The sequence below is a fragment of the Platalea leucorodia genome (assembly GCF_965183815.1).
Source record: "Platalea leucorodia genome assembly, chromosome: 4".
NCBI classification, from domain to species: Eukaryota; Metazoa; Chordata; class Aves; order Pelecaniformes; family Threskiornithidae; genus Platalea; species Platalea leucorodia.
In genome coordinates, this window is record NC_138826.1 from 104670537 (window position 1) to 104686788 (window position 16252).

General features: G+C 36.4%; 1 protein-coding gene across 1 annotated transcript in view; it reads right to left on the minus strand.

Annotated features, from left to right (window-relative positions):
• Positions 1 to 16252, minus strand: part of GRM8 (glutamate metabotropic receptor 8) — a gene marked incomplete at both ends in the record, with an annotated part of 334734 nt that overhangs the window by 109740 nt on the left and 208742 nt on the right. The window lies entirely within an intron of this gene.

The following is a 16252-nucleotide window of genomic DNA, read 5'->3' on the forward strand; positions in this document are numbered from 1 at the left end:
TCCACAGATTTTGTCTGTTATAGATAATTCTTGATAATGCACTGAATATTCCCAGAAATGAATATGAGTAATTTTAATTAAATATAGACAATTTTTTTGGAAGTGCTACTGTTTAGGAGATCTGCTTCCAGGAATGACAGTGGACAGGTCAGTGTAGAAAATTGCATACAAAATGATATAACCTTAGGATATACACAATGGAATGGTCTGTAAAACTCTTCTGTTACAGTCGCTTTTCTCATTCCTATGAACTGCTCTTTTAGGATCCATTTAGCAATTAATTGCAGGCCTCACTAGATGATAATGCTGCAACAGAAATCTACAGAATAAATTGTGCCAGTGCAAAAGAGGCAGTGATTGGCAGGCCTTTCTTAATTACGGCATTAGGTTTAGCACTTGTGTTAATCTGAAATTCATTAACATGTCTCCAGATACCACTAGTTAAATCCAGTTTGCCAACAGGCAGAGTCAGCTCTGAAATTAGTGCTTCAGAAAACCTTGTTTACTGCCTTCTGTCCTCTGAAAAAATATCCACTGAAGTCAGGTTTCCTGACATATTGTTTGACTGGATTCCCGAAATAATTCCCTGATATTCTCAAGGGGCAACTCTGGACACACAAAAGCTAGAATGAGGTTTGTGCCAGCATCACTTATCTACAAGTAAATCTCTTATTTCTTCAGATTCTTAATTCCTCTTTTTATGCTTTATTGATATAGTCTTTCATGCTGCATTTTCATGATCAATAGTTATTCTACCCATATAGAAATCTCTGTAGATGATACAGACAGAAATGCAAATGAGAATAAAAGCTACATAAATTTTTCAGAAATGGATCATGCCAATGATCCTGGTGTCTTTCTTTGACAGATAAGTTATTTACTTTACAAGGAAAGTATGACAGATACAATCTCTCTGGATTTCAGAATTTTATTCCATGGGAAATGACTGATTAAAATTGAGAAGATGGGGATCAGAATCTGGACTGTAAAGTGGATAAGGAACCGATCAAAAAGGAGATCAAACAGGTTGTGCTGAAAGCGTCTGGGTATTGGTGGGTTCCCTGTGCAGTTCTTCACAGTCTATTTTGGAAAATTTTAGTGTTTTCACCAAAAAAAATGCCCTTTGGGGGCATACAATGTGCTAATGAAATATATCGATTGTGTGAAGATGGGATGCATATGTAATATAGAACGAGCTCAAACATTACATGGTGGAATCTGGGTAATCTTAGAAACTGAGGCAATAAAAAATAAGAAGATATGTATATTCTGATGCATTTACAGGCTAATAACAGGAACTTTGCTAAGAGTACAGAGTACATGTGTTTCCAGGTACCAGAGAAGAGAAAGTGTGTAACAGTTCAGATAAATCTCAGCCTAGATTCCTGTCTTTCTCTTCAGTCTCTTTCTTCAGGCACATTAAGGATGTATTATCTACTGTCACAATGTTGTAAAATTATTTTTATTTCATATTTTGATCTCTAATGTAATTACACTGGCATTCTCTATATTATCCAAACTTTTTCCCAATCTTATTTTGTAGACTTTCCGTATTATAATCTCAGAGCAGTAAATCTTGCAAGGATTTGATATAGATCTTCTCAGATCCCTAAATAGGCCATCATATGAAGTTATGAAAGACAACCTGTTATTAAATTTTCAAATTCATCTCTTCTAAATCTAGCTTCTAGCTTTCTGTCTACATTTCCATTCTTATTTCTTTTTCATTCACATACCAAATGATTTTACATACATTTCTTAGAATACACTGCATTCTTTCTTGGGAATGCATGGTCATTTTGCACTGGACGGACAGATACCATAATGATGGATTGGGTGAGTGCTACAGAACAATGAACTATATAACTCTTTTCCTCTTCTTGTTTCTATAGCCACGATTGTCAAAATTCCTGCCTTTTTTAGCAGAGTGTTCACAAATAAAAACTGAAAAATAGCATTATCTCACTGGGCTCCCTAAAATCTCCAAAATTTAATAGAATACCCTTCTACCACATCTAATTCTTTTTCCCAGGTAGCTTCTCCAGTCTGCTTGAGTTCCAAATAACAAACAACCTTGTAAGTACTGTTGCTTGCTCCCATGCACATTCTTTTTCTGTTTAATGTTCAGTTCCCCAGCCTCGTCGACCCCTGTCACTTACTGTCACAATTACTTGTCTAACTGTTGTACAGACATACAATATGTTATATTCTGCATTTATGTGTTTCTATCCACCAATTTTCCTACTGGTTTCGGTAGACTCTTTGAGACCAATTTTATTCTTATTTTCACTGAGCTTCTTCCCTATTGGTATTTCCTCCCCTCTTCCTTTCCCATTGTCAGCTTTGCAACCTGCAGCTTTTTTTTTTTTTTTTCAGTTTTAAAGGTGTTTTCATAATGGTGTAATTTAAAATCTTGTTTGACAAGATGCATTTTAACAATCTTCTTCCATGTTAATAGTTTTGTCTGTAAGGAGATTTTATCATTTGGATGTGTCTTAATTAGTCTATACAATCTCTGTGTATATGAGGGAGAACTCCATATGGATTGCTTCTCCTTTCACTGTTTTTAAAGCAGACACAAAATAGCAGTCTAATTTTATTGTTAAATAATTTATGGTTATTGTTACTGGTAATTAGATTAACATCTCTCTGCAAAGTAGTTTTATCATATGGCTTTTGCACCTACTCTAAGTTTCTGCCATTTCTTCTTTCATTTGGTAGGCAACTTTCAGGTGATTTACAATAACTCTTATCACTTTATTCCTAGCTTCCCTCATCAAGCTCATTTTTTCCCCAAAAACCAGAGTGGAATTGGAGTCATCTCACCTGTCTTTGGAAATCTGCAGCATAGACATCTAAAGCTGATATACTTTTACAGATTTGCTCTGCTGTCAGTGGAGGCACCTCTACAGCACAATTCATCTGGCTTATTTTAGACAAGTAAATGATGAGGTGAACCATGCCCCACTAAGTGACTCTCTCCATTCACTATAAAAGCAGTGTAATCAACTAGCTCATGTGGGGACATCTGCAATGTACATATCTAATGTGAAATAAATTGAATTCCATTCCTATACTCTTTTGCTTTATAAATAGCTAAAATCTCTGTGTCCCTGTATTATTTCATTTTTATATTTGGCCCCTCTTCCACTTTATCTAGTTGCACAACACACACGAACCAAGGTGAACCTAACAGATCCTAGTCATTTTTTTACTATCTTTTACAATGCTAGCAAAAACTGCATTTTTTATCACCTACATCATCATGGGTTTGTATTGTTTGCTGTTATTTCTCCTGGGGAAAAAAGAAAAAAAAGCAATACCATTATAAATAGCTCTTGTCTCTAATCTATCTACTGTTCAATATTTGTAGCATGTCAATCTGCTGAAGTTATAAGCCCTTCTGTTCTTCTGTGCCTAACCTTATTACTTTCCATTTCCTGGCAGCAAATCATATGGTTCAGGCACCGGCTTCTGACCCTCTTCTATGGGAGTCACGTTCATTTGTTCTCATCCTCAGTGCTTTGTCCACAGTTTTCTATTATTGTCAGGTTTCATTATCCTTCTACATTTCCCTACTCAGAACCCCTCTTGTTACATATCTGTCTGGCAATTCATATCAAGGTCTGTGCTCATTCCTGTTAAATACTCCATTAGAAATCATTAGCAAGTCAAGACCATGAAGATGAAAGGTTTACATTTTCAGAAATATTCTTCCATTGATCTGGATGTTATTGATTCTGGCAGAGGGACCTCTGAGGGAGGACAAAGAAGCAATTGTAGCAGTAGCAAGGGAGAAAAACTAAGAATATTTATAATCATCTTTACAACATGTTAGGAGTAACAGATGCACATACCAAATCAAGAAAATAAAGGTGGAAGTTTATAACAATATATCTGTATTCATTTTTCATATACAAGCCTCAATAAAAGATCTATATGCAATCTCTGAAGACACTGAACCCCATGAGAATTATTCCCTTTCTTGACCACCTCCCATTTAACCATAATACATCTGTATTTACAAGGTCTCTGTTATCACGGAGTCCAAGGACTTCACAATCTGAAAATCACCCATATGAAACAAGAAGATCTTTTTACAGGAAAAGGACCAACAGGAAGGTCAAAATTTCAACTGCCTCTTTTGGTGACCAAGGCCTGAGCTGAATTTAGTTCTTCATTAAGAACTTGAATCCCTAAATACCAACAGAGATTGTAGGTGCATATTGCAGATGGGTATGCCTGCTACGGGACAGCTGGCAGAAGGCATATATCTTTGCTCTGACCCTTCACGCTTTGAGGCATTCAACTTCAGCAGACCTGACAATTCAGTCCCCAGCACTTGTGGACCTATGAAACCTACCGGCTAAAAAATATCTATGTTGTCTAAAAATACCTTGAAATGCTGAAGTGTTGTCCCAGGACTACCTAAGCAAAAAAACAAGCAAACAAATAAATAAAATAACATTTGTAGGTACTTTTTGTCTTAATAATGCAATAACCCAGAGTCACCAGGTGTCAGGCAAACAACACAGAAACATGAGTAATCTTCAAAGGGTCAAATTAGGTCTAAAGCAAATCGGTACAAATAAGAAATAACCTCAACACTCAGCTGTAACTGAAACTAACAACTTTCTTAGGTTTGGGAACATCTGCTTGAACATTACTTTCTTTTTATTTACACATTCCTCAGAATCTTCTGACACACTATACAAGGCTCAGGACAACACGTTTACTACAATAAGAACAAAATTATGTGCGGTTTATGCTCAGGTAAGCAAGAAATCCTGCTAAGCACTTTGTGCATGAACAATATCCCTTGCTGGTAAGACACAGTGAACATGCAAAACAGAGAAAAAATTATCAGTGTTTGAGCCGCAGTTAGTCCATGCATAAAGGAGGATCAATACAACAATTTGTAACTATCAAGAGCTGGAGGCTTTAAACACCAGCTGGCTTAGCAGAAACCTTCCCACAGTGGCTGTATGTCAATATAAGGGTAATTTCCAAGCACCTTTAGTTGTTTTGCTCCAACATGATAAGCAGTGGACTCTCATATCCCGAGGCCTTCTCTTCAGATCTCTGGGTAGGAACTTGGAAGAACCACGGCAGAGACTGCACTAAATAAGCCTTTCAAGTTTGCACAGTCTGGCGTGTGCTGAGGAGTCTGACTGCCCTGTAGCTGCATATCCTGCACACAGATGAGGACCTGAGGTTCCACACATCGCTTTTGCTTTCCTTTAAAATGCATAATAATTACCTCCAAGAAGTGGGACACATCTACCATAAATGGCCATATTATGAGTTGTGACTTAACGCTACCTAGGGATATATTTATGAAATGTGATTATGTGTGGCACGGGAACAGCGCCGATACATTTTTGTCTCTCAACTCAGGATCAAGCTATATTGGAGCAAAGCCAGGGTAGTCCTAGAGTGGCTGCAGGGCCAAACAGGAAAATCAAACGTTGATCCAGCTGGAGCTCAGAGTGAGCAATATCGTGTCTTCCATGATTATATCTGTTTGCTTAGCCTTACAGTCAAAGGAAAGCAATCTGCTATTGAAGTCTCTGTAAGTTGCAACCTACAGAATTGTGGATTTCTTGTTAAAGGGTTTGATGAATATACATATGGCAAACCTTGAAAGAAAAGAAATTCTAAGGAGGCAGCAGGATACAGTGCATGGGTGATATATAGCTGCTTCTTTTCCACCGAGTCTGTACAAACTGCCACCTTTGCCTGCCACAAGCAAACATAAACTCCCTCGCCTTTCCCCTGAAAAACATACAGCTCCCAGGGGAGTATTCACTTAGCGAATGTCAAGGACTGTGTCTTACTGTGCTGTTCTTCTACTCCTGCAGAGAAACATATGTGACAGAGAGCACGTCTGTAAACTCAGGATGTCCTGAATTCCCCAGGCAGCTCGGGTGACCGCTGCGTTACTACCATGCTTTCCAAACTCTTAGGAACCGTCTTCCTACAGAGCAAGCACAACACCTAAACTTGAAGCCACATCAAAGTGACTAGATGATGCTCCTAATAAGAATAAGTAATTGTAATCGCAAATGTTTTTGCTATCTGTTTGCTTGCCAACTGACCTTGATTTTGCTTTAACTTATTTTTTTAGCAGTTCTTTAAAATTGTTAGGATGTCTACTTTTTTACAGCTGGTTTCCAGTATGGCTGATTAACACCAGTATTCTAGACCCACTAAAATAAACAGTAAATTTTCTATTGCCTACACTACAGTTGGAACTTTATAAACCTAGTGTTGGTAAACATAGCATTTCTGCATTTTCCTGGTTAGCCGATGGATTTTCCTTTTTCAACTAAATAATGAAAAGGTGACATTTATTACCTACTTTTCAAGAAATATTTCAGCCAACTGAATGACATTGTTCCATTTCAGAATGTAGAATTAAAAGGGTGAGCTAATTTAACAAAGTAGTTAAATACTCATAATCTCTGAGCATTCAGGTTGACTCAGTGGTTTTTAATGCTTCCAGGCACTGGGAACATCTGGACAGTAATAATCAATACTAATTTCTGTCTGCTGTGATATTTGCATGTTATTGTACTTTTAGGACAAGATCACAGATTAAAGATGCAAAATTTATTGCAATCATCTTTTAAGAACCTTTTTTCCTTAATTAATTAAACACTTGGCTAGATCAGAATTTCTGCTTCTTTATTGCTGGTTATATTGGTAAATTGCCTTTAGTAATTTTGAATCCTTGTTCCTCTTAAGTTAAAACACATGGGAAAAGTTACAAGGAGATATGTAGATAGCATAGACCTAGAAGTGCACATGCAAAAAAGTACTGTAGGAACAGAGACATAGCAAAACTATTGCTTGAAAAATTGTGCAAACTTGGGGGGTTTTGGAAGAATGGGCTTAACTAGTCACTCCCATTTCTGTGAAAATTCTTTTAATCAGGGTGCAACCTAATCAAGCTGTATTTCACACACTGCAAGGATGTTATAAGAAACTTGAAAGATATTCATTTCATGATAGCATAACATCTAACTTTTCATGTCTCATTGAAAAAAAGCAAAAGTGATTGATGGAATAATCAACCAACATTATTACATGAAAATTCTTTTTTTTGCCTAAAACTAAAATTTCTCCTTTATATTAAAACTATGGTAATATGTTGATAGTTTCTTTCTCTAACCAAAGTCGGTTTGTTTTGTTTTGTCTTGTTTTGTTTTCTTATTGGACAATGATAAAAAATGTTTACTAGCAAAAAATAATGTTTAAAAATCATGGTAGCTTCCTTAACCCTTTGGAGATAATACAGATATGTTGCTTTAATCCCAAAGGGTAACTTGTAATTCATCTTCTATAAAACAGAAAATTTTCATCTAAATGAAAACAAAAAATTATCCAGATGTTGATGACAGGTCTGTCTTTGTGTATGGTGCACAATAAAAAAACTCCAACAAATACACAAAATTTATCCTGTACTGCACTAAGATTTCTTGTTTCACTGCTGGCTGGGTAGAAATATGGAGTCATACATTTATAGCTGCTTCGATTCTGTTTTCACTAGAATAAAAATACAATTTAAAACATGACTTTATATAAACTAACAGCCACCTAGTGCTACTAAGATAGGCTATTGAGAGTCCATTTGGACAGGACTTCTAGGAAGTGTTGTACTCTTAGCTGCACAGTGACCCAAATGCAACAAGGCTAATGAATATCCTCCCACTCATGTCCTATACTTGTTTAAGGCATGCTTTGGCCACATGGCTTCAGTCTCCTTTGGATTAAAGGCTTAGGAGTCAATTACTGTATTTTTTAGTGAATATCCGAATCGCAGACTAATATGAAAAGTTTGAGGAAAGGACTAAACTCCAGTGTTTCTACCATGTTCATTTCAAAGCAGAATTAGCACCGCTGTATAAAATATTTCTAATTCCCTTCTGTAACTGTTCAGAGGCATAAACCTCTTCCCTTTGATTTAACATAGAAGGGTTGTACCACACCCTTTTACCCTCCAGCTGAACTCCTAAAAGTTAGGCAAGTCAGCATCAAAGTTAATCATACTGGATAATAAACTTCACCCATTGTAATTCGTGGGTATAAGGAGGAAGCTATGATTGGTTTGTAAATTTTGATACAGTAGTTAAAAACACATCCAAATTTTCATACTCTGAAATGTAGCTGAGTATCCTCTAATCATCTTACCTTTACATAAATAGCTCAACTACCAGCAACTAAAACTGTATTCAAGTAGAGTACCAGGCAAACGATAATTTGTTAATAGAGTTGTAAGTAATAGAGAGAAGCACCATTTTCAAATCCATCTGACTGTGTAGGCTCCTACGACTTGGCTGAAAAGAGTTTAGGCTTCCAAGTGTAACTAATAATAAAGAGTATTCTGTATTTCCTATATTCCAAACTATTTTTTTATTAAATGCTAACGTAATTATAAAAGTTAATAACCTAAAGAAATGGGCACAAATTGAAAAAATGTTAATATGGAAGCCTCACTAATGCATCATCACTTTGAAAGTGTGCTATGCACAGAATGCACAGAAATGCAACTAAAATCTTTACTGCAAATTATTTTACCTTTAATTATCACATGTTCAATTCTGGTGATAGAGATAACAGGAGAACTGAGAGAAACAGTCTCCCTGTTTAAAATAGAATGCCTCAGGAATTTATGCATCAAATCCATTTTATTTCAGGCTTACAAGGGAGAGATTTGGCTAAGCCTATGGGGAGCAACATTTTGGGTCCAATCTGTTCAGCATAAAACATAACCTGCTGTGTGGCCAAAATGATTGGATACCTTAATCCTCAGGAATAACAGCAAATGCTTCCTCTGCTGGAGTAAATTAGAGAAGCTTCTAAGATAAACTATCTTCCACATATTTAATATTTCTTACTATTAGAAATGCTTTAACCAGCCTTTGAGAAAATCTGTCTGACTCATAGCTGCTTGCAGAAAAGCATACCGAAGTAGATGAGTTGCTATGGTGCCTAAATGCTAATGGACAGACTCGCTCTCTGGTAGCCTTTAGAGGTATCAGCCTTTCCCATCAGCTATATGGAGAACTAGACACTTATTTTAAACTTAACCAGCTACTGAAACTGAGGGAAACCTATTTGTCTGCGAGGGATGCACTGAAGCCTATCACTTTCTTCTTGGATGTCTTATTTAGTTTGTTCGGATTCTCCCTGTTTTTCCTTAAGATCACACCTGGTAGCAAGGTCTAACGTGTCTAACTTGCTCTTGAATCCAGTACTGCTTTGGCTATAGATCTGAACTGGGTTGATTACTGCTGAATACAACATCTCCCTAGAGTAGAAAAGCTAAATAGTGTTGTCTGATGATGTCGGCAATGTCTATTAATTATAAATTTATTCTCTCCTCACTGTAATTCCTGCCCTACAGTATTAAGTCTACCTGATTTCACCGTCATTCCCTTTAACACAGAGAAATGGTTATTTTGCTACTTATATGAGAATCTAAGATTTGTCAAGATAATTTCACTGACAGTGACCTCCCTGAAGAATTGCTCTATTTTTTGAGTGTGTCACTTATCAGCCATTATCAGTTAGATCACTTTTTACATGAATGAACTATAAATGCGGCATATTTATACTACCAAATACCCTTAATAAAATCCTTGTTGCTTTTTTCCCCTTGATACTCTCTCTAATGTGTTATTTCATTTTGTAAGTAAAAGTTGATGTAGGAAAATGAAAAAGGCTCATTTTATTCTGTTACAGAGGTACTAAAAAGCAATTCATTTCCCCTCATGACTGTCCTGCTGGCTTGCAGAACTGTTGTCTTACCAAACATGTCATAAATCGACGTATGGAAAAATTAATAACTTGTACAAACATTCTTACTTGATTTGACAGATTTAAGAGATTTTAAATTTAAACATTTAAATTAGGAAGCTTGTCAAGGTATTCTTTTCTTCAAAACATGTGGCACGCCTTCTTCATGTTAATAAAGATATAAAGGATATCTGAAGGGCTTAATAACACCGCAGAACTGCAGCTGTGATGTTTTGTACACTGACTAAAAGGTAAAAAAATACATGCATTATGGATCCAATTTCTTTGCGCTCAGATACCTTTTCACTCAGAATGGAAGGGGTTAGTTTGTACTACTCCTCACTATTGCTTGAGTTTTTTACTTGATCATATTAGAAAACTGTAATATATCTGAATATCCTCACCTATCAGGACATGCAAATAAATTTTCATGGGTAATGAGGGTAAATCCTTTATCACCTTCCTTTACATATTAATTATTAAAATACCTTATGAATTCGACCTTGCTCCTCAAAACAGAGAACTGACCTCAGTCACATTCTACATCATGAATTTTCTATCTGGAGCTGCTCAATTAATCAGTACTTAAGATCTGTACATAAGCAAGAGCACAGCTATAAATTGCACTTACTTTTAGGTTCTGCCTTCTAATTTCACACCCAGCATCTTCATAATCTCTGATTTTAATCACATGGATTCATGAGGTACCTAAGAATCACAGCAGCTCCAAGCTTTGCCTGCTGCGCGTGCTTACATTATAACCATACATTACTTAAACCCATTAAGAGTGATTCAGACCACTGTGCAATTTTAGTTTCTTGTATAGCCACCTGGATTAATTCCATTAAAATAATTAGCATGCCAAAGCAGAACTAATTTGAAATTATCCCCTGCTCATCCCCAATAATAAATTAACAGAGGTAACAACTGCTTTCTTAATTTAACATGAAGGTACGGGAAAATAGACATCAGGATTCTTTATTACAAATGGTCTGCCATAGCCCCAGTGCATTCACAAGCCAAATTAAACACCTCTGAAATCATGACAAAAATACATGAAAAGAATGAACTATTTTGAATTCCGGGATTTTATGAGTTCAGGTCTACGTTAGTTTAAGCTTTAGCCATGTTTTCAAACATTCTTCTGTACCACCAAGATTTTCAAAAAAATGACATGGAATTATGTCATGTGATTAACTTATGAGAGAACAAACATCACAGATCTTAATAAAACTGCAGCAGAAATTCCCCCTCCCACTCCCACTTCTGCAGCGGAAAGCAGTGTCTTTATTTCTTCAGCAGAGTGCAGATTAGTGAAACTAGAGTTGCTACCACAGTGAATCCCAGCAAGGTCAGCAGGGTTCAGCCCTTTCCAACTCATTGTTAATCTTGTTTGTCCCTATCTGATCTACTCATCTGCTATTATCTCCCATTACACTTAGATAGTTTTTAACCCTGTCAGAATATGGTACCAGTGGCACCACATGTTGCTAAGTGTTTCTGACAGTACAAAGCCCTAAATTATGAACTGACAATAAGAACTCAAAACTTTAAAAATCACAGATGTGCCCAACTTCAACTATTTCAAAAAGGTTTTTTTTTCTCTATTGGTAGTTATAGACCTGAGAGTTGGATTTTTAAAAATCTGAGTTAGGAGCACAGCTCCAGTACATTTTAAGTGGGACATTTAGTTCTAGTGTGCTTAATGCCTTAAAAATGTCAAAACTTATCAGCCTCAAAGGGCACCATTTTAAAGCTTCTGTTTTAATGATAAATAATGATTTGAGAATGCAAATTTTGTACTCAGCAAAAGAATAGAGAGATGTCAGCTTTCTTCAAGAAAACATTTAAAACAGTCTGAGCTGAATATTAAGTCAGGAGAGTTTTGCACAGATTGATGTCTTAGCAACTTCAAAAGATAGCAGAAGATGAATTTTGTAAATGGCTGATTCTACAATAATGATCCTCTGGAGGGTTCAAAATTCACCATGAAAAACCCCATTCTTCATTTTTTTAAAAACTGTCCTCTATGGATACTACTTTTCAGAAAAAAAAAAATTGCAATGTAGAGTGGTCATTCATTTTTAGTTTACAAGAGTCGACACCTTATTTTGAGTTTGCCTGTTAGTTTCTGTTGTTATGTTCTCACTCTCTGGTATCATTCTGCCCTTTCAGGATGAAATTTTGCATGTTTGCTTTTTAAATGGGGCTGATGCTGCATGTGTGTGTGTCTCTGTGTGTGGAGCCAAAATGAATCTTTTCTCAAAGGCATTTACTTAACATATCTAAAAACCAAATAACAGCAAGGCTTACTAGTCCACTCAGACTATGAAATTAGTTCCAGAAGAACAGAGTAAAGGTAACATATGTTCATGTAGTATTGTAAAGCAAGGGTAAGTGAAATACTTTTCTTTCTTTCAAGTCCAGCTAGAGCTATAGAATCACAGCGTGGCTGAGATGGGAAGGGACCTCTGGAGATCACTTAGGCCAACCCCTCTGCTTAGAGCAGGCTCAGCTAGAGCAGGTTGCCCATGTCCAGCTGGGTTTTGAATATCTCCAAGGATGGAGACTCCACAACCTTTCCAGGCAACCTGTTCCAGTGTTACTGTAGATTTGTCACAAAATCCCAGCAAGCAACATAGTTGCTTTACTTTGTCCCAGAGAAGACCAGAGAAAAGGTTGCACAGTCAGACTCAGAATTTATTTCCTGAGCCTCCTCTTCACCAGGAGGGGGACGTGATGTTGCAGTGACCTCTGGCAGAAGCAGACAACATTTATCTAAGCATTGATGTCAGAGGGGAGTCAGTGCTTCCACCTATTCTCTGCTCCCTTCTCGCTTATCCCTGCTCACCTAAAAAGATGTCCAAGTGGCCAGTATCCCTGTTCACCCACAGGATAAGTAGCCCATCAAAGCAAATAAGATGTCTGTTTGCATGTATGAGAGTACAAGTCAAGTTCTGCCCTGACCTTTAAGATTAAGGGAAAGACTCATTGTAATACCTGTAAATATATTGTGTTATAGGGTGTGATGTTTTCTCAATATTTATCCCTGGAACTCCTACAGTGTGTTAATGTAAATATAAATACAAATATATGATTAAAGGTAGACAAAAAACAGCTACCCTACGCTAGCTATAAATCTATCTATCTATCTATATATATATATAGAAAGAGTGAACTTTCTTCTATATGAATTTTTTTATGTACAGTATATGCAATGATCTCTACCTTTGGAATTTAACTACAAATTTTGATCTTCACTTTTGTAGTGGGACAGCTGGGGAGGGGGCACTGATCAGTCTTATCACTTTGTGTTTTATTCCCACCCCATAAACAGCACTGTACCCATATTGTCATCCTTTTTTTGCTTTGTCCGGAAGGAAGATAAATCTTTTTCTTAAAAACAAAAACAAAACAAAACAAAACCACCTTTGAAACACCTCCATCGACCACAAATGCATGTTCACGTCCTGTTTCTGTTAAATGATGAGCACTTATGTTGAATTCAGCAGAGCACTTCTCATAAAACACTCAGCACATGCCAGGGTAAAAACTCTTAGAAAACATCTGCTTATTTTGCAGACAGAATAATGAAGGTAAATAGAGTGACAACACCAGAGCAATGTGATGGGAGAACATATTGAATCATGCCACAATTACATATCACCATTTATAAACCTAATTAACAGAAAAACTATTCGCTTTACATAAGTTTAAATATGAAACACCAGTTTCACATAAATATCTCATTTTGTTTGGATACAAAAACCTGTAGGGAAAATCTTTCAAATGTGGCACGTTTATTAAAATAAGAACGCCATAAAGTGACAACATTCACTTTTTGCCTGGGAAAAACAAAGACAAGTAGGACCATGAAATTTCTGAAAGCACCAAGTATTGTTTGATCAAATAGTCAGAAAGGGCTGGTTATGGTCTACTAGCAGTGATCACCAACAACACAGGGAACTAACTATGCCGCATCTCAGCACACTGGCTTTATATTTTACTGTTGTTTAAAAACTCTTTTGATGTACACAGCAATAGGCTGCACCAGTTACATGTTAGAGGTTTCTTTTCCTATGAAATTAAATTATTAGACTGCCCATTATAAATGAAAAGCAATTGGCTTTAGACACCATACTTTGCTAGCTGTCCTAAGAAAAACACAGGCAATAATAAAACAGAAGACTACACTCAGCAGTAACTCAAATGTCATGTACAAATAAATTTCTTTATTCCTATTACAAATGAAGATGTGCTATCCCCTTTAAAATCATGCTGTGAGATTTTCTGCATTTAGCATACAACTGGTAGAAGAATATCTAAGCACAAACAAACGTCGTATCAATTACATCAGTACACTGGGTGCTGGTGGTTATGATCAGCCTTCAGTCATGAAGGTGTCATGGGATATTACACAGATGAATCCTTCAGGGGAACAAATCTTCGTAATTCGTAAATAAAAATAAACAGAGTAAACAAAAATAAACACATTTCAAAGTGATTACATGCAATCAAAAGCAAAACAGTTACTCCAATTAGCAGAAATATGTATGTTTTCTTCCCCTTGTAAATACCCTCCATAAGGCAGGCAGGTGTCCTTCATAACATAGGTCATACTTTGTGAGGTGAAACCCACTAAGTTGAATGTGACAGCATATTAATTGGACATGCACTCACTCATTACTACCTTGGTTAAGAGGGATATACTGAATTAAGAGAGGTGAGAAGTTGGTTTAACATGCATAAGGGTAGAATCATGTGGGGAAACTGATATTGAATAAAAAGAAAAACTGCCTGTCTCAAAAATGCCAGTTCTTGATATTTGAAATTATTATCATCTTGAAAAGGAGAGGCTTAATTCTAAAACACAGGAAAAGTTATTTAAGCATACAAAAAAAACTTTTTCACTGTGAAGATAATCAAGTATTGGAACCAATTGTTCAGAGTGAATTTTGGAGGATTTTCCATCCTTGTATGTATTTAAAACCTGGCTGGACATGGTCCTAAGTAACCTGATTTGGCTGATCCTGATCTGAGCAGGAGGTTGGAGTAGGTGATCTCCAGAGGTCCCTGCCAGCCTCAGCAATGCTGTGGTCCTGTGGTTGTCAGGATAGAAAAATGCTACTTTGAATGGCTGTGAAAGCCAGGGTTTTCCTTTCATGTATCAGTTCACTTTTAATATACTACATTATTAATGATTGAACCTAGGATGCACGTCAAAACCAACATGCAGCACTACTGTCAACTCCCAGCACAGGAGGTCTAGCAATCTATGTAAATATTCACCTCTGTAAACCAAGTCAGACACAGTGGCAGTGCTGTCCTAAGGAACAGGAATTTGGGATTAATAAGAAAAGGCAAAGGGTTAAAGACTGTCCTCTGCTTATGCCTCCCAACACATGACTAAAAAAAAGGAAATATTTGGGTACATAACACACCCAAAAACTGGTACACCAGTACATAATGTGGTCTAGCCTAGTACACGGAACAGTTAATGTATCCCATGGGACAAAAAGTTAATCTCACAGAAATTTTTTTTTTTTTTTCTTTTTTTCTTTTTTCATCTCTGTCAGTAAATCACTAGTTCAAAAACAGATACTTTTTCATTAGTGTGCAGAATGCTTTATCCCACACTTTCATCTCCCCTTGTTGCAATACTTAGAGTCAGCCAGAGAAATCATGACAGGTATTGATGAAATACAACAATCTAGGGAGAGAAAGGTTTCACATAAAATGTACAGCTTATCTTTTTATGGTAAACTTTCATGCTCACCAAATGAAAATAGATCACTTTCTTTGTGCTTTAACAACACAGACCCAGAAGAGTATCTACTAGAAATGTAGATAATTATCACTGCAAACCTTACAATATGCTGCCTACCTTTGTCATCATAACATTTCCCATTTGCCAGCAACATATTTTGCTCCAGGTTTTCTTTAAAATCACTAAAGAATCATTACAACTCCTTCTATCTTTATATTCCTGGAGACAGGGATTCCCTTTTCATGAAAATTGCATTGGAAGAAAAAAGTTTTAGAAGAGGAAAATACTGTGAACTACAGCCAACATTCATATCAACCAAATGATCTGGTATATTACCTAAAGCAAAAAAAAGCTTCCACTCAGAAGCTAAATTCAAAATGACCTTGTGCTTTTTTCAAAAAGGCTGGCAGCTGAGGTCATTGGAATAAATTGTGATAGACAGTGCTTCTCTCTGCATAGTTAGAAGGCATGTCGAGTACGTGAATCACCACCAAGTAGGGAAAAAAACACAGCAAAGAACATTGTTCCATTTCTTTGTAAAATAATGGTAGATACTGTCTACAACAATCGTGAGTTTAATGAAATAATGTAGGTTTTCAGCAACTGTATTTCACCATCAAGTATGTTCTAGCCTTTTCGATTCTACATTCACAAATTCATCCTGTTCTTTATTGGCCTCTACTG